Genomic DNA, 25,594 nt, shown 5'->3' on the forward strand with positions numbered 1-25,594 from the left:
TTGATTCTGTTCCAGATTAAATATCTGTCAATCTCAGCCCTGAATATTCTTAAACAAACAGCAGTGTAAAGATGTCATTTTTCAATCAATTTTTAAATTGTGCACTGAAATTAGGAAAAAGGTTGTTTTAAAACTCAGGATATGGAAAGGATTACTGCACTTTTTAAAACAGGTGAGTGGCAATCATAGCAAGTGTTATTTATATTGCTGTTTGGAGGAAGGTTACAGAGAAGCTCCAGCCGAGATTGTGTTCAAAAATGAGATTTGGCCAGCAATAAGTATCTGATTGGTCTGTGGAGTTGTAGCCATTGTCCATGACAAAGGCCCGGTTCCTGCCAACAACTATGTGATTGGCTCTCAGATTGTGGATGTGAATGTTACAAACAAATCTTCAAAAGGAAGTAGCTTTCCCTTTCTGTGCAGCAAAAAAATGCCTTGAATCTTAAGCAAGGTGTTTATTTTCTGTCATCAGCTCCTGCAAGCTGTGGTGCTTAACGAATAAGACAAAGACTTTAAGGGTAAACTAGTCACCCTGGGCCTTCTGGGAGGGAAAGTGCTTGGAGAAGGAAGTTAGAACGAAAGCAGCAGGTCTTCAAAACCAAAAGGACCAGCTCAGTAAACCTTGTGAACAGAGGCCATTGAGATGCCTGCTCAGTCATTCCCTCCATCCATAACACCGACATCTTTGTGTCTGCCTTTATGTGTACGGGGAGTTTTGGAAGAGGGTTTGAGTTTTAAATAGTAGAGTTATATGTCAATAGCTATTAATCATTTATGTATAGCTAGAATCTATTTGTTTTTAATATATAGTAATCATCGTTAAGTACAAAACTCTGGTCTGCCAACCTGGGTCTAAAGGACAGGTAAAGTTAAAGAATTTTATGTATACATACAAAACCTTTAACCTTCATGACAACTCAGAATGGTAGCACTGCTTTGCAGCACACTACTTCCAGTAAGGCAGAGTTATAAGCACTCTAGAACTTAACATCACTTTGGTCCTTCAACATCCAACACTACCACTACTTCCAAAGACCTCATTCATACCCCCAGCACTACCAATCCGCAATTTGCACATTTTCGGACCAGTCTTCATAGTATGACAAAACAAAATGATATAAATCTGAACAGACACATTAAAAAGCCCGGTGAGTTAGTTTCCAACCATCACAACATAATCAAATAATTTGAGCATGAACCAAAAGAAACCAGGAGTGCACCCATTACATTTATAAATGAAATTTCAATTTTGAATCTTTAGCCTTGTTGTTTTTAATATTTCAATATAAATCAGCTGTATCCTCTGATTAAAATTTCTAAGCAATTGAGTAATTATAATACATTTTAAGTCTGGTTTACAACACATTGATTATAAATTCAACACTCACTTCCTAACATGCTTGATGCATTAATTTTCCTTTCCACTTGCCTCTCATTGGCCAAGTGTTATCCCAAGACCATGATCCTCCTCTTGTTTGATTCCAATTAGCTGATTCTAACAATATAAAACATTGCCCATAGCTCTAACTTTCTAAACTTCCAAAAAGTATAAAGTTTAACAATTTTGCATCTTTCATCACTCAAAGGCCTCCTTTTCTAATTTAAACGAAATCTGTCATCTATGTAATCTTATATTCCCAACATCAGAAGTGTTTGCCCCCATTTTCTCCTTTCTAAAAGTATTTTCACTCATGACACTGCACTTTAAAGAGGAACCATTCCATTGTTTTCCATATTTACTGCAAAAAGAGAGCCATAAAACACATCATTTGAAATACTTAACAGCAGTTGTTTTTAGTAAATTAGAAACAGGAAAGTTACTGATAAAATTCATATGGGAAATTAAAACACTGCATCTTAAAAAGGAATTGACTCCTTGCATTTATTTAGCACCATGAGCCTCAATTATATAAAAGTTGCTTTGATATTTTCACTTTAAACTGCAGTGATTTCTGTGGTAGCCATTACACACACATGACCTGACAAAAGAATCTCAGAATCTTGCAACACAGAAGGAAGCCATTCTGCCTATTATGCCTGTGTTGGCTCCTTGAAAGGAACTTTCAATTACTCGTTCCCATAGCATTACAAAATCGTTCCCAATCAAGTATTAGCCAATTCATCTTTGAGACTGCTTCCACCATCCTTCACAGAAAGATGAAAGGCCAATTACTGTGCTTTTTTCACTATTTTCAGAACATCCTCCTAGCCCAGAGGACAGACAATTGTCCAACACAGAATGCCCTGGTTATTCTAAAACAGGAATGAGAGAGCAATAAAATTATATCCCAGCAAGGAGATGGAAGTTTTACACAACGTTTATGAGTACATTCTTAAATATTGCCACTGCAACAAAAGTCTTACCAACAGCTTAAAACTCCGTTCAGTCAGATCAGTTTGATGTATTTTACTCTAAATTTGTAGAATACTGTTATCTACTGTTTTGGAACCCTACCGCATACATTTACATTCATTGTCATCTCCACACTCCTGCTTTCCTTCTCATTCTCTCCTTTGTTACTCCTACTTAATTTATTCACTCTTGTCTGTTTCGTTGCTTCACATTCACTCTGTTCCTCCTTTTCTTCTGTCAATTTGCAATATCCTGTTTCAGATGTGTTTGACAGGCAGTAGTCACTTGATTTTTTAAAATAGTTAATTAATTAATTAATTGATTGTAATCGTTTCAGCGGAGGGAATTGGAGTTGATGCAAACTAGGTTCTCACCAAATTTGACCAAGAAGAGAAGTCAGTGTTGGCTAGTCTTCTGTTCCATCAATGACTCTCAAATGGCTAGACCTATGATGCTCCACAATTTTATTGAAAAGTTTGCAAGGGGCTGCACTGGAGTTTGCAGGAATCGCTATAACACTCAGCAGATAAACCTTAAGAATAGGAAAATAATCAAAAACTGTTATATAATCATAGAGAAAGGCAACTTGTCAAATTGACTAACAAGGCTTATTCATTTCTCAATTGATATAGAAAGGCACTGCACCAAAAGAGTGCAACATGAGGGAAACCCAATACAACACAGTTTGAGGCCAGTGCAGCTGGATCCAGGGGTTCATGTAATGACACCTCCAGACATGAGACTAAAGAGTTAGAAACCTGTGCCTATGGCAAAAACAACAACTGTTTCCTTTTCATTGCCTTTTACTATATCTGATTCATAGAAACAAAAGTTGAATGAAATAGCAACACTTCAATCACAAACAGAGAACTGCACATCTCACAAGACCAAGGTCAGCCGAGGCTTAGATTATTGCAAAGATCAAACCAAAAAATTAGGCACAAAAAATTAGAAGTTCATACCTTCATGAGGCAATCAGTGCACAACAGTTTAATATTTCCATGTATGAGTAGTTGAAGCTCTGCTGCATCAAACGGGTACACAAATGACAAATGCATGCTACTCTATTACAATTATTTGCACAATGTGCTTCTGTATCTTGAACTTAAGTGATTTCATTTGATAATGCAGCACTGAATCTTAAATGGTGCATCAAAAACGTTAAGGAAAGAACTGAGAGGGTGGTCTCCAAGTATCATCAGCTGTATCATGAAATGTCTTTCGAGCCTACTTGTGTGGTCTTTGAACAAAGGAACAACAAATGTTTTATCAATACTGATCCACATGTGGATTAGTTTACACAAAAAAAGATTGAGAACCACGAATGTTACTTTCACAAGCTTCTGATAGGTAGAATTTTGAACTGAACAGCAGGCCTTTTAGTTTTACCCAAAACCTCTCATCTGTTAGCCATGCAAAGAAACATGTATTGGTTAAATAAAGTGCTGCTTACATATGGCATACATTATCTAAGGAAGTATAAACTAAATACATAGAAATTCGAATAGGTAGTGTTTAAAACAGATACAGATACTGTGCATTCTGTTTACTGCAATGTGAAAATAGGAATGCTCGCAAGTTAAGTTTGCAGATAAGATGGTAAATCAAGTAAAAAGGATCGGAACTGTAACATAGTGAACTATTTATCAGCAATAGGAGTGTGAGAGAAATTTGGCCAGTGATGCCTCAGTTTGCAGCTTCCAGATCTAATAACAGGATCATCCTGTAAAGTTAACTTTGAGTGTCCTGTCAGAGTATCTGGATGGCCAAAACCCATTTTCTCAATTCTCAAATAGGTCTAGGCAGGATAAACAACTCTGCCCAGTGGGCTGCAGTACATTTCGATTCTTGGGACACTAAATGAGAAGGCAGAGCAGTGGTAAAGAAATAGATGGAAGCAAATCCTGCATTGTAGATCCCACTACTTCATGGGACATTCTGTCCCTTGTGCCCAAAATATGTACAAATCAAGAATCAGCCTGTTCAGCCAAAAAAGACTAATCATAGAAATCTTTGAATTTGAGCAGATGCCATTCTTAAATCAAGAAATAGACAAGGAGTGGAAAATAAATATGTGGCCAGTTACTAACAAGATTAAGCATTTCATATTTGGAGTGCAAACCACTTTAGAAATTGTTTGGATATTATGTAGACGATTTCTCATTAACTTAAAACCACCATTCCTCTATTTAAAAAAAAATACTGGAACAGTAATCTAAACCTCAATCATCTAGACTCGAAAGCAGAAAAGGTAATACCAATAGCACCATGGCAACATTGTTCAACTCAACTGCTGCTGAAACACTCATTTCTTTCTTTGTTGAATCTCTACTTGATTATTCTGATGTAATCCTGATTGGTATCCCATATTTCACCTCTGTAAATGTGCAATAATCCAAAACTCTACTCTACTGTTCCTGTCTGAATTCATACCAAATCTCACTTAACTGTGATCCCAAGCATTATATTAACATTTGGATATGAAATTGTTGTTCATGGCTCTTTATGCATCCTAACTCTACACTCCAACCAGGAGTTTTGGTCAAGTGAAGAGAATGACAGACAATATAAAACATTAATGTCTGGACTATCCAATCCAAAATGCACAGAACATTGTGCCAGTTTTGCCAAAATAGTTTTTTAAGGAATCTCATTACTACTGAAAGATCGAAAGTATTAGTGTAATCAAGTGGTGAAACTAATTAGTGACTGTAAGATGGCCATGAGCTCCTCTAGATGAAGTAAGAAAGGCACAGAAAAATAGTTAAAACTAATAAATATTTCTGAATCAAGATAGAGTCAATAGTTTCAACTGAATGATACATCCACAGCATCAGTCAGATCAATGCACTGATTTAATGCTCTCTGGCTTATCTTTTTCAGACTAATTTCTGCTCAACAGAACAGGTTTGGACCAATGCCTTCGATTGCCGATCAGATAATTAACAGTGAATTCATGTGATGGAAGGGGCCTGAGGATTTGGATATAATGTGACGAAGGTAATGGTAGAGTTGCAAGAATACTACAGGACCAAAAAGCTGCTCTCTCAGAGAGAGATAACTGGTGGTTTAACCAGAAAGTCACCACATCTCAGGCAAGGGGACAGATTGAGGTGGAAAGTCTTTAATGGCAATCTCAGCCAGTGTAGGAAATGAAATGAATCTATGCTGCTGGCATACTCATCAGAATGAATGCATTAGTAGAGTTTTGCCTTTCTAACCCGGGAACTTTTAAAAGTCTTAGGAACGTACGAAGGATTAATACAAACTAGGATGGGAGAACAGTTGTGGATCTTGCAGGAGGTAAGTCTCCCTTATAACCTTGACAGCAAGGTCCATTATGCCAATGTTAGTAGTACCTGACTACTCTAATGTAATGAAATACATCTTGTTGCCTCCCCTTGTTAGAGTACTAAGTGGTTTTCCTCTACCATACTAGACCAGTCAGGCACTTTAGATTTCAGCCTAAAAGCAGAATGGAGGCAGCAAATCTGATATACCTGTCACCTAGGTAAGTGGGATGAGGATGCATCACAATACAGGGAGAGCAGACGGGCACGGTCAGTTTTGTGGGTGTAGAAATGTAAAATATCATAGACAATAGAGTATTAAATAGTTACAGCATGGGCTCACAAAGGTTTAATATTCTGCAACCTTTCAGGCTACTTGATTCCATGCAGCTTAAGCATTTACCAGAAATAAAGCAGAAACTCATGCCAATAGTTTCACCCATCTATAAATGAACATACTTACAATTATGAAGGCCCACATTCTGGTGTGTGCACAAACAAATGATATATAACATGTTTTCAGCTATAAAAGCTGAACTACTTATCCACTTGCAGGTCATGCTCGAATGGAGGAAAGCAGTGCACGAAGGTCATCTTTCTCCTGGGATCCGGTTAAGTAAATAATGCATGAAACATTAATGTTGCTATGGGAGTATTAGAATTAAAACATGAAAGACTCAAATTTTAAGATAAATTGGTTGCAAGTGGTCTTCAGTCTAGGCGTTATCTAGCTTTGCCTTGCATTCAACACATATACACCAAGGCAAGATTACGAAACATGACTTTATCAGTAAATATTGAAGTAGTCCAATAAATTGGTAAGTGGCTTTAACAGAAGTCAGATCCACTTCCAGCTTATCTCCCAAAAGGGGGCAATTATTAAAGCATTTCAATATTTCTTGTTTCAAGAAGCAACCACCGCCCCAACCTTTTGAAGTGAAAAGCAGTAGTGTTTAAACATTTAACCTTCTCAGCTCGGAATTTCAAAGCTGAGACTTCTTCAGAGTCACAAGGAAATTTGGATTGTGAAGTAAACCCACTTTAATATAATACAGGATTCTTTTAAGTATAAAATTGTGGCATCTGATGGCTTGACAGAAATATGAAACATTTATGCAATGCTATTCTTTCCATTATATTTACAATATATTTTGCACAACGTGTATATGGTATTCTCAGTAACAATACAGAGTTAAATAGCCCTCTACGAAGTTTAAACTCAGACAAAATGATATTCTATAATCTGTATATGTTTTATTACAAATTTACAAGAGTTTTACTTTTTACTGACATGCATCTCAAACCAAATACTTATCCTGATAAAGTACAATGGAAACGATTTATATCTACTTTGCTTGGCAACACTATGCTGTGTCTGGCTGATGAGCTCCAAAACAGCAATAATTTTACAACATATGTAAATACTTCAGTGTACTGAAAAATTCAGCACTCTATTTTCCAAGTACATTCTGAAAGCTTTTAATGACTCTTCTGTCAACTCACTTCAGGACAACTAAAAAGCAAGTCATGTAAACACCTCACACTGCAGTTAATATTCCTGATGATTTACCAACCTTTATAACATAACAGCAGAAGAACCAGTTTATGCTTTGGTACAATGAAAAGCTCTCTTCACTAAAGTGAATAAATCTCTACCATTTTGCAGTTTTCTATTTATTTCAAATCAACCATGTTTAAAATAAGGCTTTTATTAAAGATATTTGCATCTTTATCTCTCAGAATAATTTCAAATGGAAAACAAGTAATAATCACAATTTCATTGAATCAAATAGGCATCTAGCAGAGATGCTACGTTCTTTGCTTTTATATAGATCCTATATAAAAGCAAAAAACGTATTAAAAGTAATTTTACTATTCCCCCAACACCCCTCCCCAAATGCATTGAGGCAAGCTGGGGGAGTGAATTTGGAAAAATAGGAAACTCAATCCTCGCCTGTGAGGAAAATACCTACTTTAAGTTTTACACAGTTAAAAATCACACACCGGGTTGTAGTTCAACAGGTTTATTTGGAAGCACTAGCTTTTGGAGCGCAGCTCCTTCATCAGGTGGTTGTGGAGTACAAGATCGTAGGACACAGAATTTAAAGCAAAAGTTTACAGTGTGATGTAACTGAAATTATACATTGAAAAAGACCTGGATTGTTTGTCAAGTCTCATCTTTTAGAATGGGCATATTAGTTTCAATTCTTTCATATGTAAATTCCAGAACCAGTTCAGTACCCATGGGGATGGCTTCAACTGGGACCTTGGGTTCATGTCACACTACAGGTAACCCCACTGCACCTCACATACACAAAGCTCTCTCTCCCACACTCTCACACGCAATCTCTCACAGACTTGTACCCTTTACACTCACACTCTCTCACACACACACACAAGTTTGTGGGTGAATTTGTACTTGCAACATTACTTTTATTTTGCTCAAAAACTGCATGAATTGATGTAAGATTCTGTAAATCCCTGTTTTAGATTAGAATCAGTCTGAACATTGCGACACAGACAGCGTCACACAAGGCACCTCACACCTTCAATGCACTATCTATGCCAACATGGCACCAATTGTTAAAGTTCATTTGAGAATATAACTTTAAGTTAGTTCTGGAATTTACATATGGAAGAACTGAAACAAACATGTCCATTCTAAAAGATGAGAGACTTAAACAATCCAGGTCTTTTTCAATACATAATTTCAATTACTTTACACTGTAAACTTTTGCTATAAATTCTGTGTCCTACGATCTTATACTCCACAACCACCTGATGAAGGAGTAGCGCTCCAAAAGCTAGTAATTCCAAATAAACCTGTTGGACTATAATTTGATGTTGTGTGATTTTTAACTTTGTACATCACAGTCCAACACTGGTACGACCAAATCACAAGTTTTACAGAGCAGGTTTGGGGTTGGTGGAGTACCCTCCTGGAGAGATAAATGTATAATTATCACATTTAAATGAGGCTGTGGCATCAGATATTGGTATCAGTTTGAATTCAAGAACAGCTGACTACCTTTGTCAATGCTTAGGAACTCAGTAGCTAAAAAAAGAGTAGGTAGCAATCAGCTGAAGAAAGCAACTGCTTTTGATCACTGTTGTGGAGCAGTGGGAAGTATGCTATAGCATAGCATCTCCTCACAAACAAACTTGGCATGTTCAGCAATGCCTCCAAATCTATTCCTATTGCCACTCTTCTCAGTTCCAAGGACTGTCACAAACACCATTACTGCAGGCTTTCCGATCCCACAGCCAAATGTCAAGCCAAAATTGAAAATTTTAAAATTCTGTCAGTATCTACCACCAACTTTGGTGGGATTGTGATAGACTTGATACTTCTAAGTTTTCAAGGAATTGGCTGGCACTTCCAACCCTTCCCAACAAATATCGGGGCAGGTAACTGCTTTGAATTATTTTTGTAGAAGGAATCATTCAGTTGACTGTATGATATGCGAAGAAGACAACATACATCACAAAATGATGCAACGCCACATTAACTTAATTTTTCTTGCAACCTGGTAACATGAAGAAGCCACAGTAAGATGTTTCTCAAATAAAAGTTAAATGATTTTCTGACCTCAGCATATTCTGTAAAATATTCTTTAACAGCACAATGATACCTACAATATTATGGTTATATCAATGACTTTCAACAAACCTTAAAGTTTGTTCATTAACTGTCATCAATTGCATGGAGGAATGATGCCAAGACTTCTACAAAATAGAATATTGCTATCAACAGAAAAGGATTTAAATAAATAGATCCACATTATGCAAATATGTAAATTTTAATTCATTTGTAGTAAGTGTGAATCACTGAGTCAGCAAATAACAATCAGTTTCAATATAAATCTAAGGCTGCTAAACATTTGTATTAAAATTTTAATAAAGCTGGCAAGTCAAAATGGAGTAAGGTTCCATGATAGGAACCCTCCAATGAAATCAAGAGACTGTGGATTAAAACCCATTCACAGCACATCATTAATGATAACTTTCCCTGCCTTAGTACTGAAAAATATATGGAGATGGGTGTTTAACAGTGTATGGAATAGGTGAAGGGAACACAGGAGGCAAACACGATAAGTCCACCCTTGACATGCAGATTCAGTACATTTTAATTGTAAATGACAAAACTTACGATATCCCTATGTACACTCTCTTCAATCCTGTGTCTACAACCCACTCTTTATACATTCTGCCTTCAGCACCTCCTTCCCAAATTATTATTTCCTGCATGTCTTCAGTTCTCTGATCTTGTGTATTTATGATTCATTCTGGAGTGGTTTTCAATCACCATGCACTTGCCTGACCTTTCCCTCACTTGTCCAAACTTAGCCCCGCCCTTGTTGTCTCTTTTCTGGCTCCATACTGATACTCTGCTCCTGCTCACCCATATTGTAAGCTACATCCATTTGCCAGAGCCAATTAATTCTACCTGAATTTCAGTGCTGCTACTGGCCAATTTAGAACTTATCTACCAGTAACAGCAGCAAAGGCAGCCCTTAAAATTTAGAGATTAAATAGACTGTAATAGAAATAGAAATGCATTTTATAATGTTGTAAACATGCATAGCACATTTAAAAATTCCTTCTCAACTCCAGAAAATCTCCAGCTCTCAGTTAAGATGTGCTCACCCCAAATAAATGTTTGCCCACAGTCCTGAACAGGATTTATCCTAGGCAAATATAACCAACATAGCCAAACATATTTCTTAAAGTTTGGGGGTCCTTGCCATTCACAAAATTGCTGCAGCATTTGTCTACAAAATAGTGACTGCAGTTTGAAAGGAATGTTGTGGCTGATACAAGGATAACATACTGTACGAGATGGGTTACATAAAACCACGTTCAGATTAGTAATCTATAAATTAAATTTCTTTAAACCAGCCATTTCACTCACAGATATTCCAATACAAACACACATCCATTCAAATTTAAACAAAAATGCCCCATGAAGCAACGACCCTTTAAAGCTTAAATATTTTTATTGCTTTTATTTCTGTCCCTCAGCTATACGATATCCTAAACTGAGAAGGCATGCTTCCAGACCTCCAGTATGGGATTAGGAAGCATGCAATAAAAAAGATCTTGCATTTACTCAGCACCTTTCACAATCACAAATTGCCCTAAAATGTTCTCCAGACAAAAGAAAATACAACTCAGGATAAGTAGTCCATGGATTTTTCTTTATTTGCACTGAGACAGTATTCAATTTGCATTTTTCCTTGTTTCTCTATTCTCCCCCTCAAGGTTTTGAACTCTGGGCATGCAGAAATACAGCTCACCATCAAATGTACTTTATTGCTATGATTTGTAATATATTACTTGACCCACAACAGTTTTTGGACACTATGGAAATTTAGGAATAATAATAAAAGGCAATTTCACTTACAATTTGAAACAGAAGACCAATGAACAAAAAAATGGGGTACAGAGGGGGCTTGCCAGGAGCATTCCAGGGATAGGGGACTTCAGTTATGTAGAGATTATGGTGAATAATATTGCTTTCCTGAGGGCAGACCTAGCTTAAGTTTTGGAAACTATAAAGGCTTTTGATACTTTGTTCCTACTTGCTCTATTTACTCTGACAATGAATCAGTCGTCTGAAGTCATGGACCTAAAGTAATAATTAGCAATAGAACTGGTGGGGTAATGAGAAATTTCTTTACAGAGGTTTAAGATCACAAACGCACTGCCTAAATGCATAGTGAAATTAGATTTCATAACTTTTAAAAGGTTACTGAATGTGTACATGAAGAGGTTTGAATTGCAAGGTGACAAAACAAAACATAGAAACATAAATAGGGTAATAATACTAAACTGGATAAGTTTTTCAAATAGCCAGGACTGGCACAATAACATTAAAGACAGCTAATGTTTTTGTAGGCATTACATGATTCTCAAGAACAGTTATGATTATTACAAGCCAGTGTCCTGTAAGGATCTATCCTGAACCACTCAAAAATCTCTCAGACACAAGTGTCAGGTTCCACATGTAAACTAATGACAACCAGCTCTAACTCAGCACCACCTTTCTTGCCTCTGCCATTGTCTTTACTGCCTATCTGATTCTAATGTTAGAAGAGCAGAAAGTTCCTCCATCTAAAAACACCATGAATACCACAATCATTGTCTTCCATCCCAACCACAAACTTTATTCTCCAACCACTGACTCCATCCAACTCATTGTCAACTGTCCGTGACATAACCAAATTATTTCCAACTTTGGTGTTATTCTTGACTCCATGATAAGCTTTCAGCTAAATGTGTACCCATTACTAAAGACCACCTATCTTCTGTTATGTTGGTGCTTCCTTTGCAACCAGGAATTATATACCAGGTAGACAAATAGTAAATCCTAACAGGAATACTTTACTTACAGTGCTCACAGCTTCACAGATAGTTCTAGACTGGACCCAACCTCTACCACCCGTTTCTACCTCCTGCCCAAAATCCACAAACCTGACTGCCCCGGCTGACCCATTGTCTCAGCCTGCTCCTGGCCCACCAAACTCATCTCCGCATACCTCGACACGGTCCTGTCCCCCTTAGTCCAAGAACTCCCTACCAACGTTCGGGACACCACCCGCGCCCTCCACATCCTCCATGATTTTCGCTTCCCCGGTCCCCAACGTCTTATCTTCACGATGGACATCCAGTCCCTGTACACCTCCATCCCCCATCACGAAGGACTCAAAGCCCTCCGCTTCTTCCTTTCTCACCGTACCAACCAGTACCCTTCCACTGACACCTTCCTTCGACTGACTGAACTGGTCCTCACCCTGAACAACTTCTCTTTCCAATCCTCCCACTTCCTCCAAACCAAAGGAGTTGCCATGGGCACCCGCATGGGCCCCAGCTATGCCTGCCTCTTCGTAGGATATGTGGAACAGTCCATCTTCCGCAACTACACTGGCACCACCCCCCACCTTATCGATGACTGTATCGGCGCTGCCTCATGCTCCGAGGAGGTTGAACAGTTCATCCACTTTACCAACACCTTCCACCCGACCTCAAATTCACCTGGACCGTCTCAGACTCCTCCCTCCCCTTCCTAGACCTTTCCATTTCTATCTCGGGCGACCGAATCAACACAGACATATACTATAAACCAACTGACTCCCACAGCTACCTAGACTACACCTCCTCCCACCCTGCCCCTTGTAAAAACGCCATCCCATATTCCCAATTCCTTCGTCTCCGCCGCATCTGCTCCCAGGAGGACCAGTTCCAATACCGTACAGCCCAGATGGCCTCCTTCTTCAAGGACCGCAGATTCCCCCCAGACGTGATCGACAATGCCCTCCACCGCATCTCCTACACTTCCCGCTCCTCCGCCCTTGAGCCCCACCCCTCCAACCGCCACCAGGACAGAACCCCACTGGTTCTCACCTACCACCCCACCAACCTCCATATACAGCGTATCATCCACCGTCATTTCCGCCACCTCCAAACAGACCCCACCACCAGGGATATATTTCCCTCCCCTCCCCTATCAGCGTTCCGAAAAGACCACTCCCTCGTCAGGTCCACACCCCCCACCAACCCAACCTCCACTCCCGGCACCTTCCCCTGCAACCGCAAGAAATGCAAAACTTGCGCCCACACCTCCTCCCTTACTTCTCTCCAAGGCCCCAAGGGATCCTTCCATATCTGCCACAAATTCACCTGCACCTCCACGCACATCATTTACTGTATCCACTGCACCCAATGTGGCCTCCTCTATATTGGGGAGACAGGCCGCCTACTTGCGGAACGTTTCAGAAAACACCTCTGGGACACCCGGACCAACCAACCCAACCATCCCGTGGCTCAACACTTCAACTCCCCCCTCCCACTCCACCAAAGACATGCAGATCCTTGGACTCCTCCATCGTCAGACCAGAACATAACAACAGAGTTCTCCAGTTTCCTCATTTCCCCTCCCCCCACCTTGTCTCAGTCGAATCCCTCGAACTCAGCACCTCCTTCCTAACCTGTAATCTTCTTCCTGACCTCTCCGCCCCCACCCCACTCCGGCCTAACACCCTCACCTTGACCTCCTTCCACCTACCACATCTCCATCGCCCCTCCCCCAAGTCCCTCCTCCCTACCTTTCATCTTAGCTCTGTTGGACACACTTTCCTCATTCCTGATGAAGGGCTTATGCCCGAAATGTCGAATTTCCTGTTCCTCGGATGCTGCCTGACCTGCTGCGCTTTTCCAGCAACACATTTTCACCCCTGGGTCACCTGACCAGCTCTCTGAAAGGTGCAATATCTCCAATCACATACATAACACCCCTCCACCTTTATTTCAGAACTCCCATTAATGAACATATACACATTATAGCCATTATATGAGCATTGTAGCTAACATGTAAACATCAGCACGAATATATACAAAAAAGGAAAACAAAATTACCCTTCCATAGTCTAAACTGACATGACCAATCTCTCAGTAGATGGCAATTCTCATCTTAGGAAAGCTTTATAGTGTAGTGTAATTTCCCTGGCTTCAAGAAGCTCCTGTTATTCCAGAGGTATGTCCCGCTTTGATTGGCTGTTGTTGCCCCATGATGCTATTGTCTCTTCCCTAGGTATAGCCAACCCCAGTTTGGAGTCATATGACCGAGTAAAGACAACTAGTCCCATCTGGACCCGTTCAATGTTCTGATGTACTTCTCCTTCCCCCAGCTCCATTGTAAGGTTCAGCAACCTGCCAGTCCGCGTGTCTCCTCAACATCAGTTTAACCCTCGACTGTGTCGCACGTGAAAACAATCCTGTTTGAGCCACCTCAACTGCTGGAGATCAACTTTTGCCCAGACATGTAATTCTGAGCTAACCACCATTTATTTTCTTTGGAATATCCTCGATCTGGAGATTCCCATCCTTTGCGAATCTGTCTTTCTTAAATTTTGCTCAATCACCTCTCTGGTCCCTTCACGCTGCTGTAAGTCAAACATGGTTCATAGCTCACGGTTGAACATGAAGGACACTGGCAAGTATTGGGTAGTTACATGTGGCATGTTCCTGTACATGCGGAAGAAGCTGTTGATTTGCAGTCCGAGAGACCTCTCCCTTTGTGAAGCCTTTAAGGCCTCTTCAAGGTTTGAACAAATCTCTCTGCCTGGGTGTTTGTCACAAGGTGATGCAATGCTGATCTCATGTGACTCAGTAATTTCCCAGTTACTCCTCGAACTCTACACCATTGTCACTCACGAACCTGGGAAATATTTCAAACAGGGGAGAGTGAGGTCTGCAGATGCTGGAGATCAGAGCTGAAAATGTGTTGCTGAAAAAGTGCAGCAGGTCAGGCAGCATCCAGGGAACAGGAGATTCGACGTTTCGGGCATGAGTCTGAAGAAGGGCTCATGCCCGAAACGTCGAATCTCCTGTTCCCTGGATGCTGCCTGACCTGCTGTGCTTTTTCAGCAAATATTTCAACCAGTCAGTCTATCTTTGCTTCCACTGATACGGAATTCATGATTGCCATCATGGGCCACTTGGAGTGGGCATCCATAACCACATGTGGCATCTGTCCCTCTGTCAGTCCCATGAAATCAACATGAATTCTCTGACATGGTGTTTGAGGCCATTACCATGAGTGAAGGGGTAATAGAATGGTGCCTTTATTACTAATGCACCAAGATTTGCATGATCCTGCTTTATCCTCAATCTGGAAGTCCACATTTGGCCATCAAGAGAAGCTCCTTGATTCCCATCATGCCAGGGTGCCTCTGGTTCACTTCTTCCTGCACCTTTCCTCTTAACAGGGGAGGCATAACAACTCTCTTTTCCCATATTAAGCACGTGTTCAATACAGACAAATCCCACCTTCTGGGCAGTTAAAGCGTAAATCTGGGCGATTTCCATGACTGAACCTCCCTTTCAAGAGGAAGTCCACTATCGGCTCAACCAGGTCATTCCACATAGCATTCCACACCTGATTCACTGACACTGGCACCTTATCATCCTGTGAAAAGCACATTAATTTTCACATTCCAGTCAGAAATGCCTTTACTCCCTGGTAGTGGCAGCCTTGACATGGCATCTGCATAGCCCTTCTTCTCTGCCTGTCAGTATTTGATCTCACATGAGTAGGCTGATACAGCCAGTGCAGGCACACTGCCATCTTTGACAACATCCTCGTATGTGGGGAAAAAAAAAAGAATAGTCTGTGTTTGGTCAGTAGCACGTGTGAACTTCTTAATGCCAATAATACCCAATCCTTCTTTTTCAACTGCAGTACAATTCTCCTCCATCTTCATTACTGGCCTTGATGCAAACATGATAGGCTTTCCTCTCCATTCAGTAAGATGTGCAACAGTACAATGCCAACCCCATAAGATGAGGTATCAAATGCCAACTGTGGTGGCAACTTCAGGTTGAAATGCGTTAATAATTCTGACCTTTTGCTTCACCTCCTGGTAAGACACCTCACATTCCTGGGTCCATTTCCATGGCTGCCCTTTTCCTAGCAACCGATGCAGGGTTTAGCATGGTTGTTAAATCAGAAACGAACTTGTCATAGAAATTTACGAGTTCCAAGAACAATCTTAGTTGAGACAGTCTCCGATCTAAGCCTTCATGATATCCTCGGTTTTCAGGGCACCTTTTTTATAGTCTTCCACTCTACTTTGTGTAAAACCCCGAAACAATTAATCAGTTTCACTCCATACCAATAATATGTTTAAATGAGACTCTGCTGACTCTGGGCCATCCAGTTCTAGCTGACGCCCTGTCTAACCACCTGCTGTTGGCACTTACCTTATGCCTTGTCCTCAATACAAGGTTTCTTTCCGACTGCCCTTCTCTTGTTAGGGTTGTGCCTGGCAATTTCAGACACTACGACCCACATCATTACAGCTGTGGCACTAGATTTCCATCCAACAGGTCGACTCCTCAAGATCAATTTTGCCACATCAGCAGCAAACCTCGATTGACATCACACTCTGCCAAGTTTCAATCAATTTTGAAAACTGCTTTGAAATCCAAGTCTCTTCTTGTTTGTAGCTTCCATTGATGGCTTTGTATCAGAGACTATAAACCAAACCATCCCAAAAGGCATCTTGGAGAAACTCTCCGAATTCACAATGTTCTGCTAACCTCTTCATGGCAGCCATGAATTAGACGATGGACTCTCTTTCATGCTGTACCCATTTGTAAAAGTGGAAAAGTTCTGCAATCATCAGTGGCTTGGATGTCAAATAATTTCCTAACATTTCACATAGCTCTTGGAATGTTTTCTCTGGTTTGTCAGACTCCTTAGAATTGCAAAGGTCTTGTTCCCAATGGCACTTAAGTAAATTGGTACCATGATGTCCTCAGCCACTTTGACAGCCTTTAAGAACAAATTAAGGCATTCCATGCGTAAAATTCAATTTTCTGACTCTTCAAAAAGTGGCTCCATCCCCTAATTTGGGCCACCATTTTGTTTTCAAAAAGAAGGAACAATTCGCTGACAACACAGCCATATCACTCATTCAGAACTACTTGATTGTTTGGTGGACAAATGGGACAATGTTTCTAGAAGTACAGAACATTTTATTTCACCGTGGACAACATTAAAGTACATATTTGAGCCAGTCATAAGACATTGCAAAACTTTACATGTCACAAATAGAAAATATCATGTCCTTAGAAATAAAGCACTGTAAGTTTAATCTAATCTAATTTTTAAAGACAAGATCAACAAATTACACAGTAAGATTGAGTTGTTCTAAATGGTAAACTAATCATGTGTATGTTTTTCATGGGGCAGGGAAAAGCATCAATTTCAAGTAACATTTTGAGCAATTATCAAATTAGTATTGAATTCATATGTTGCAAAATTAGACTGAAAATATCAGAGTTATTTCTCTGTTTTCTATCTGTTAGGTAAGAGTATTGAGCAACGGCAATTAAGTTTTACAGTTTGGCTTACCCCACTATTATTGTCCTTCCTTTTATCCAAACTCCCTAATAGAAACATAAACAACTTGCTGGCAAAGTCACATGGAGAAACCCAAAGTTCAAACTTGGAAAGTCAGTAAGTTTTCAGGCAAGACATTAGATGGAGTATTTTGTGTTAGCAGCATCTTTCTAGCTGACCTACACACACCATAGGAACAGTGCTGCAAAATATTTCCACAAAGATTTGCCTTCATATGCCTTAGGTTGTCCACGCAGAATGAAGTTCAGCTGTTAAACAGAACAAGTAGTATAGTACAACAGTATTTTTAGTAATTATGTTGTAAAGTCCTTATCCCTGGATCAAGTTCAGAGTTGAAGTAATTACTGGGTCATAAACAGGTCACAACCTCTCATGTTTCTGTGAGCCCATGCGTTACAAGTAAAACTGCAAAGTAAGCAGCGTGAGGAGATGAAGCTTGTAAAATCTATCTTACGAACATTGCTTCAATAGGGATTTGTTAAGGATGACCAACACAAATAAAATGGCCAGACTTTCTAACACTCGATAACAGAAACATTTTTGTGAAACCATGAGTCTTTCTTTAGCTCTCTGTGTTAATCAGTTTATGTTTCCAAAAGAATGTTTAACTAAAGGATGCAAAAGTGAACTTACTAGCACAAATCTTGCTTTTAAGGAGACACTGTCAGGAAAATTGTGGCTGCACTAACTTCTGCAAGTTGAAGGGTGTCAATTCAAAGGTATGAATTTTACAGATCTAAATAACTAATTGAAGTAACTGCATCTATTTAAAATCTCTAACTCTGGTCAATGGTGTAGCTAATTCTCAGTGTGGATTTAACACTGTCTTAACAAATTTGCTATCTATTTTGTCTATTAATAATTTGCTACCCAACTTTGAAGCAACTCTGATTATTTATGAATATATATTGTGCCTGCATACCTAACTTTAATACAGATTTGTAATCAATGAAGTGTTTAGTTCGTGAAAATAGATTAGCAGACACAATAAATGGGAACCCAAAGTCATTTATAAATCAAAAAGACTAGTTAGGAAGGAACTAGTCGATTCAAAAAGGGGGAAGGGAGATAGTTCAGGATAAAAGTCATTTGACCTTCAGCAAAATGTAGTGACACACTTGAAATTCAGCATATATTCAATATAAAGTTTGACCAACTTTATTGTGGGCTGGAGCCCAAAGCAGGTGTACAGCGAGCACGGGCTGGCCAGGGGAACCAGTCCTGAAGCCTCGTGTGCATGGACTGTGAGAAAAGGACTATAATTTGAGTACTTTAAAGATAAATTAAAACGTATCATTCTGAACCTTTCAAAACTCTGTATTCCCACGCTAGTCTTCCTTTACTATTGCAATTCCGTAACAACATTCAAAGTATCTGTACCTCGGTACTCTGTACCTGAGATGGCGCCAAGAGGTGACATTAGAAACTTTCGCTGCACTAATTTAAGTACACTTGATAATAAAGGTTATTCTATTCTACTCTTGATTGAGTTCTTTGATGAATTAACTAACAGGGCTCATTGGGGTAGTGTGATTATACGTTCATAAAATCATACAACACAAAAGAAGCCTTTCATCCCATCGAACCTGTGCCAACCTACCTACATTAATCCAAATTTTCTGTACTTACTATCTCTATTTCAAACAGCACTGAGTAAATTACTATGCAGTAGAAGTCTGAGCAAGATTTAGGTTTATAGAATTAAAGTCTGGAACAACATTAAATTGGCTAAGGGATGGAATACAGAAAGTTATGATAAATGGTGGCTGGAAAACCGAAGGAAGATGTTCATGTGCTTGGATATACAGAACATAATTTTGAAGTTTGCAGAATCACAAAACTCAAAAATGTATTAAGGTGAGCCAATAAACTTCATGAGATGGATAGATAGATAGATACACTGGTGAAATAGACATGCCTTGTGAAATTTATCACGTAAAATATGAAATTATTCAATTGGTAGGAATAAAGTAAGATGACTAAATACAAACTATATATAAATAAGATAGATTATAATCTTGATTTTAAAACAAGGTCAGGAGCAGAGAAACCTGGATGTCTCTGTACAAATCTTTAAGGGTTGCCAAACAAACCCTTGCTACTAAGATAAAAGTGATCCTTAATAGATACAGGCATAGAATATAAGCAAGCACAAGAGAGCACACTCGACGCAGAGCATGTGATAGTGCAAGAACATTGAGTTTCTCAGTATTTTGTTTCAGATATATTGATCAACATACCCAAACCCGGCTATTTCTACACCATTTCTCCTCTTTGAACATTAACTCACTTTTTGCATCTACTGAACACATCCAATATGTTTTTAATTTTGTTTCACTGTGTTTAGAGAACAGTTTGTGTGGTTAGAACATAACTACATAAAATGTGCAAAATGACTTTGATCAATCATCCTAAACAACTGTCAACCATGATCACAATTTTTCAACCAACTTGGACTTGATCCAAATTAGATCTAAGCTTGGGAAGCTATTTCATTGAAAAAAAACCTTATTCCAAAATTAAACATCAGAATTGGAATCAACAGAGAGGCTTTTTTTTAAGTGCAGGATTGGCATCTTTCATCTGATTGAAAATCAGTAAGGAGACCACATAGGGGTGATGCTTTGTTACGACCTTACAACGGACAACAGACTAAAAGGTTAGTAGCAACATGGATGTAAAAATTAGTTGAATAAGAGGAACCAAGAGAGTAAAAGATCAGTGGATATTTCACAGGGTGGAGGAAATTTTGGAGTTCCCCAGAATCAGCAATGGGACTCATTGCTTTTCCTGACATTTATTACTTATGATACATCAGTGAGCAGGGACAAGATTAAAGTTTGCAAGTGACATTAAATTTTGAAGAATTGTAAACTGTGAGGAGCACATTATAGAATCGAAAAGAACAGACAAGTTGATGGAGTAGGCAGATAGGTTGCAAAATAAGTTTCAATACAGAGAAGTGTGAAGTGATGCATTTTGGTAGGAAAAACTTTGAAAAACAATATTAAACAGGGGGTACAATTCTGAATAGGCTACTGGAATAGAGGGACCTGGGTGTTAATGTGCAAAGATCATCAAAGGTGGCAGAGCAGGCAGAGAGAGTAGTAAGTAAAAGCATATAACATCCTTGGTTTTATTATTAGGACAATAGGACAAGGAGGTGATGTTAGACTGTTATGAGACATTTGTTAAAACTTCATCTGGAGTAGTGTGTACAGTTCTAGGTGCCACATTATAGAAAGGATGCAGAGCATCTAGTACAAAACAGATTTACAACTATGATGCCAGGAATGAGCATTATGCAATTGAAGAAGTTGGAATTGCTCTCATTATAAAGAAGATGGCCAAGAAGAGTTCCAATACTTTTGAGAGGTTTTCAAAATCATAAGTAGGCTCGATAGAATATATATGGAGAAACTGCTCCTGACTGTAAAAGTAACAAAAATGACAGGCTACAGATTTAAATTGATTTACAAAAGAAGCAAAAAAGTTATATGAGAAAAAATACCTTTTTTTCACTCATCAAGTAGTCAGGAATATGGAATGTACTATACTGCCTGGAGGTGTGGTGGAGGTAGGTTTGACTGAGTCATTCAAGAGTGCATGTGATGGCCATTTGGACAGAAAATTATTGTATGAAAGTATAAGGAAAAAGCAGGAGATTGGCACCAAATATTTTACTCATTTGCAGTGCTAGTGCAGGCACAATAGTTTGAATGGCCTCTTTCAGTACTTCCAGACTGTGACTCTCTGCCCTAATGTGTAGCAAATGGCAATTTATATTTTTAAAAATTAACATATCAAAAGGCATAAAATTAACAGCATCACACTACAATTACAACATGCTCGGATTACAAAATAACAATCTTCACACAATTGCTCAAACCACTAGCGGTCCAACTGGGCACTTCTTTTCCAGCCAAGAACTACAGGTGAATTTTTATTGTTGTGAACTGGATTTTTTGGTAAAGATCCCATCCTTGTCACATTACCTGAATTTAAATTAGGTAACTGGAGAATGAAAATACTTGCGTCCAAGGTTTCTTATTTTAAGTTACATTTAATGTACCTCCTCAATTTCAAATTTATTAAAAGCCAATGTATGGGCTGAGGTACAAGGTAATATTAGAATTTGGAAGGCAATCTATGTTGTACAGATATTTTGCTTAGATTAAGGATTCTGCAGTCAAAATATTAGTAGTTCTGATATAACACAATAGTACCGTTCACATGCGGTCTCGCATTATAAGAAAATTGCACATTAGTCACGCTATCAAAACTAATGGGGCCAGAATCATGTTCTGGCCAATACAGGTAAAGAATGTTCATGTTCTACAAATAGCATTTGAAATTCTTCAATCTTGTTATAATGTGCGTTATAGTAGAACTGACTGCATATTAATATTAAAAAATCAAAATATTGAAGTCATAATTATTTAGTAAACTAATTTTTTTTAAAACATTGTTCATGCAACAACACAGATGTTTTGTCCTTGCTTTGCCCCAGCTGTAATCAGAATGATTAGAATCTATTATTAAATAATAGATAACAGAGCATTTGGGTAACTTTAAGGCTATCAGGCAGAGTCAACATGGCTTTGTGAAAGGGAAATTATGTCTGATCAGTCTACTGGAGATCTTTGAAGAGGCAACTGCTGTAGATAAAGTGGAACCGTTAACTCTATTGTCCTTTGATTTCCACAACACATTTGATAAGATGCCACATCAAAGGTTACTGTGGAAAATAAGCTCACAGCATAGCGTCTTGACATAGATAAAATATTGGCTCGCTAGCAGAAAGCAGAGAATAGGCCAAATAGATATTTTTCAGATTGGCAAGATATAAAAGTGGTTGCCATAGGAATTGTTGCTGGAACGTCAACAGTTTACAATTTATGTAAATGACTTAGATGATGTAAAAGTATGGTTGACAAATTTGCTGACAGCGCAAAGACAGGTGTTATGAAGAGAATACAACGAAGTTACAAAAAATGTTAAAGGTTTAAATGAGTGGGCAAAGATGTGGCAAACATAATTGCCCATTTTGACACAAAAAATGTTTAAAATTATCCAAATGGCGAGATTGCAGTTTTGAGATGCAGAGGGATCTGGGTGTCCTTGTTCATGAATTGCAAAAGGTCAATATGAAGACAGAATAACTGGAAAAGCTAATAGAATGTTAAAAATTATCACAAAAGAAATCAATACAAAAGTCTGGAGGTTTCGGTTTTATATGGTGGGACCACACCTAGAATATCGTGACCAATTCTATGTACCCAATTTAAAGGAAGAATGTAAATGTGTTGGAAGCGGTTCAGAGAAGGTTTATGAGACAAATACCCCTAGAATGGGCAGAATGTCTTAAAAAGAAAGGTTGGACAGGCTAGGCTTGTACCGTTTAGATGTTTTCAAAAGCAAGAGGTGACTTCATTGAATATAAAATCTGAAGGGTCTCGACATATATGGAGTGTATAGCCTTCCAAAGACTTGTAGAACGTGAGGACTGTAGATGCTGGAGATCAGAGTGGAGAGTGTGATGCTGGAAAGACACGGCTGGTCAGGCAGCATCCGAGGAGCAGGAAAAAAAACAAAATTGACATTTCGGCAAAAGCCCTTTCCTGCTCCTCGGATGCTGCCTGACCTGCTGTGCTTTTCGAGCATCACTCTAATCTAGACTCTGATTTCCAGCATCTGCAGTACCCACTTTATGTGGAAAGTATGTTTGTGGTTACAGGAAAATTGGAACTAGGTATCACTGTTTAAAAATCAGATGTTGTTCATTTAAAGAGAGATCAAGAAATAAAAATTTCTGAGTGGCACAAATCTTTGGAATCGACGTTTCAAGCTAAAACCCTTCATCAGGATTTAGCCCGAAACATCGAATCTCCTGCTCATCGGATTCTGCCCGACCAACTGTGCTTTTCCAGCACCACACTCTCCACTCTGATCTCCAGCATCTACAGTCCCCACGTTCTACAAGTCTTCGGAAGGCTATACCCAAAAACGGAGTGGAAGCAGGGTCCTGGATTATGTTTAAGGCAGAAGAGGATAGCTTCTAGTTAAGTAAGGAGCTTAAAGATTACTAGGGTTAGGCAAGAATGCACATTTAAGGTTAGAATCAGGTCAGCCATAATCTTACTGAATGGCAGGCAAGCTCAAGAGGCTGAATGGTCTACTCCTGCTCCTCATTATGTTCATATGAATCTTCACCATTATACTTACTCTACACAGAATCAGATTTCTGGCTTATATTTGTTTTAAAAGTTTGAGAGAATGGTGATAACATCCAACTATCTGTGTCTCATACCAATTTGTAAATGTCAATTTTTTTTTAATAAGTATTAAAGCAAGAGCACACAATCAGTTATTGGTTTATTTTCAACCTGAAGCACACAGAGCACAAAGACAGTAACTTTGGACTTCTCTAATGTTTGTAAAGATATGTATCCCCAAGTTTACTTTGCCAAAGTTTGCTTGTTGTGTTTTTCTTTTAGAGTCATCTTCATACAGCATGGAAACAGACCCCTCGGTCCAACCAATCCATGCCAACCATAGTCCCAAACGAAACTAGTCCCACATCCCAGCAAACGTTTCTTATTCATGAACTTATCTAAATGCCTTTTAACTGTACCCTTATCCACCACTTCCTCTGGAAGTTCATTCCACAAATGAACTACATTCTGTGCAAAACAAAATTATCCTCATGTCTTTTTTAAATCTTTCTCCTCTAACCTTAAAAATATGCCCCCTAGTCTTGAAATCCCCTACCCCAGGGATAAAATACCTGCTGTTCAGGCTATCTATAGCCCTCATGATTTTATAAACTTCTATAAAAGTCACCTCTCAACCTCCTACACTCCAAAGAAGAGTTCCAGCCTATCCAGCATCACCTTATAACTCAGACCTTCCATTCCTGGGAACATCCTGGTAAATCTCTTCTGAACTCTCTCCAGCTTAATAATATCTTGTCATGTAGTCCTAGCCATGTTTACTTCAAGACAATTTTAACACTTCACCTATATTAATGGAAATTACTCAGTTTGTGAGTTAAATTATTTACCATAGTTATAAAACAAAATATGGTTGAGATTATCTATCTGCCGAAGAAATGAAAGGCACAGTTGAATTATTATACTCTCTGTTAACAATAAAAACATAATTGTTTATCTTGGTCATGCTACACTTTATAGACGCTTTGTACATTAATTAGGTCATAAGGAGTGTAGAGTCACCAACAGAAACTGACTTGTGTGTCACGCTCAAAAATCCAAATAATGCACAGTTTATATGCCATGAACAAAACAAAACGGTACTGTGCAGCCCAGATAGCCTAAATGAAGAACATGATTTGAGCAGAGAAAATGGGAAGCATTGTAATTAGAAAGTGCTATGGATAATGTAATGAAAGGGGTGACTTTATCACTAGGGGTTAGTTACCTTTAATATGGATAAATTGGAGTTCATTTCAAGTTTCCATATAATACTCAGCACACCTACTCCATGGATAAATGCATCCAGTCAATAAACAATTATCTTCCACAAGCCCTCAGAGCATTGTTCCCCATATGGGCAGGTACAACCACAAGACAACAGTACTTTAGCACTGACTGACACCATCCTCCTCCCAACTCCAACAGGCACGTGGTTGAGGTTGCAGAGTGTCCAAGGCTGGCCCCGATCTGACAGTATCACTCAGGCTGGTCATGATGGCAGAGATGCTCCAAATTTTGGTTTAGCAAACAATAGATAAGTGGGTGAGGGCAAGGGCAAGTGAGTTTTTAGTTAACAGGAAGGGAGGAATTGAGCAAATCTGAGGATTGAAGAGCTCCAGATCACAAAAAGGGATGGCCATGGGGAGAACTAGAAGTTTTGGGGAGGGGTGTGGGGTTAAACCAACTAGACATCTTTGGTGAGCATCCTCCATTTGTCTTGTTGCCACTTTCTTCTGACAGATCTATAACATTCATTATTTCTTTTCCCCAGAGTTGATTACCCTGCATCATGGCCTGTTAGCTCTAGATC

At 38.9% G+C, this 25,594-nt stretch overlaps 1 protein-coding gene across 2 annotated transcripts in view; it reads right to left on the bottom strand.

The window, feature by feature from the left end:
- prkd3 (protein kinase D3) overlaps positions 1-25,594 on the bottom strand; it is a 421,244-nt gene that overhangs the window by 381,891 nt on the left and 13,759 nt on the right. The window lies entirely within an intron of this gene.

Source organism: Hemiscyllium ocellatum, chromosome 10 (assembly GCF_020745735.1).
Source record: "Hemiscyllium ocellatum isolate sHemOce1 chromosome 10, sHemOce1.pat.X.cur, whole genome shotgun sequence".
Lineage (NCBI taxonomy): Eukaryota > Metazoa > Chordata > Chondrichthyes > Orectolobiformes > Hemiscylliidae > Hemiscyllium > Hemiscyllium ocellatum.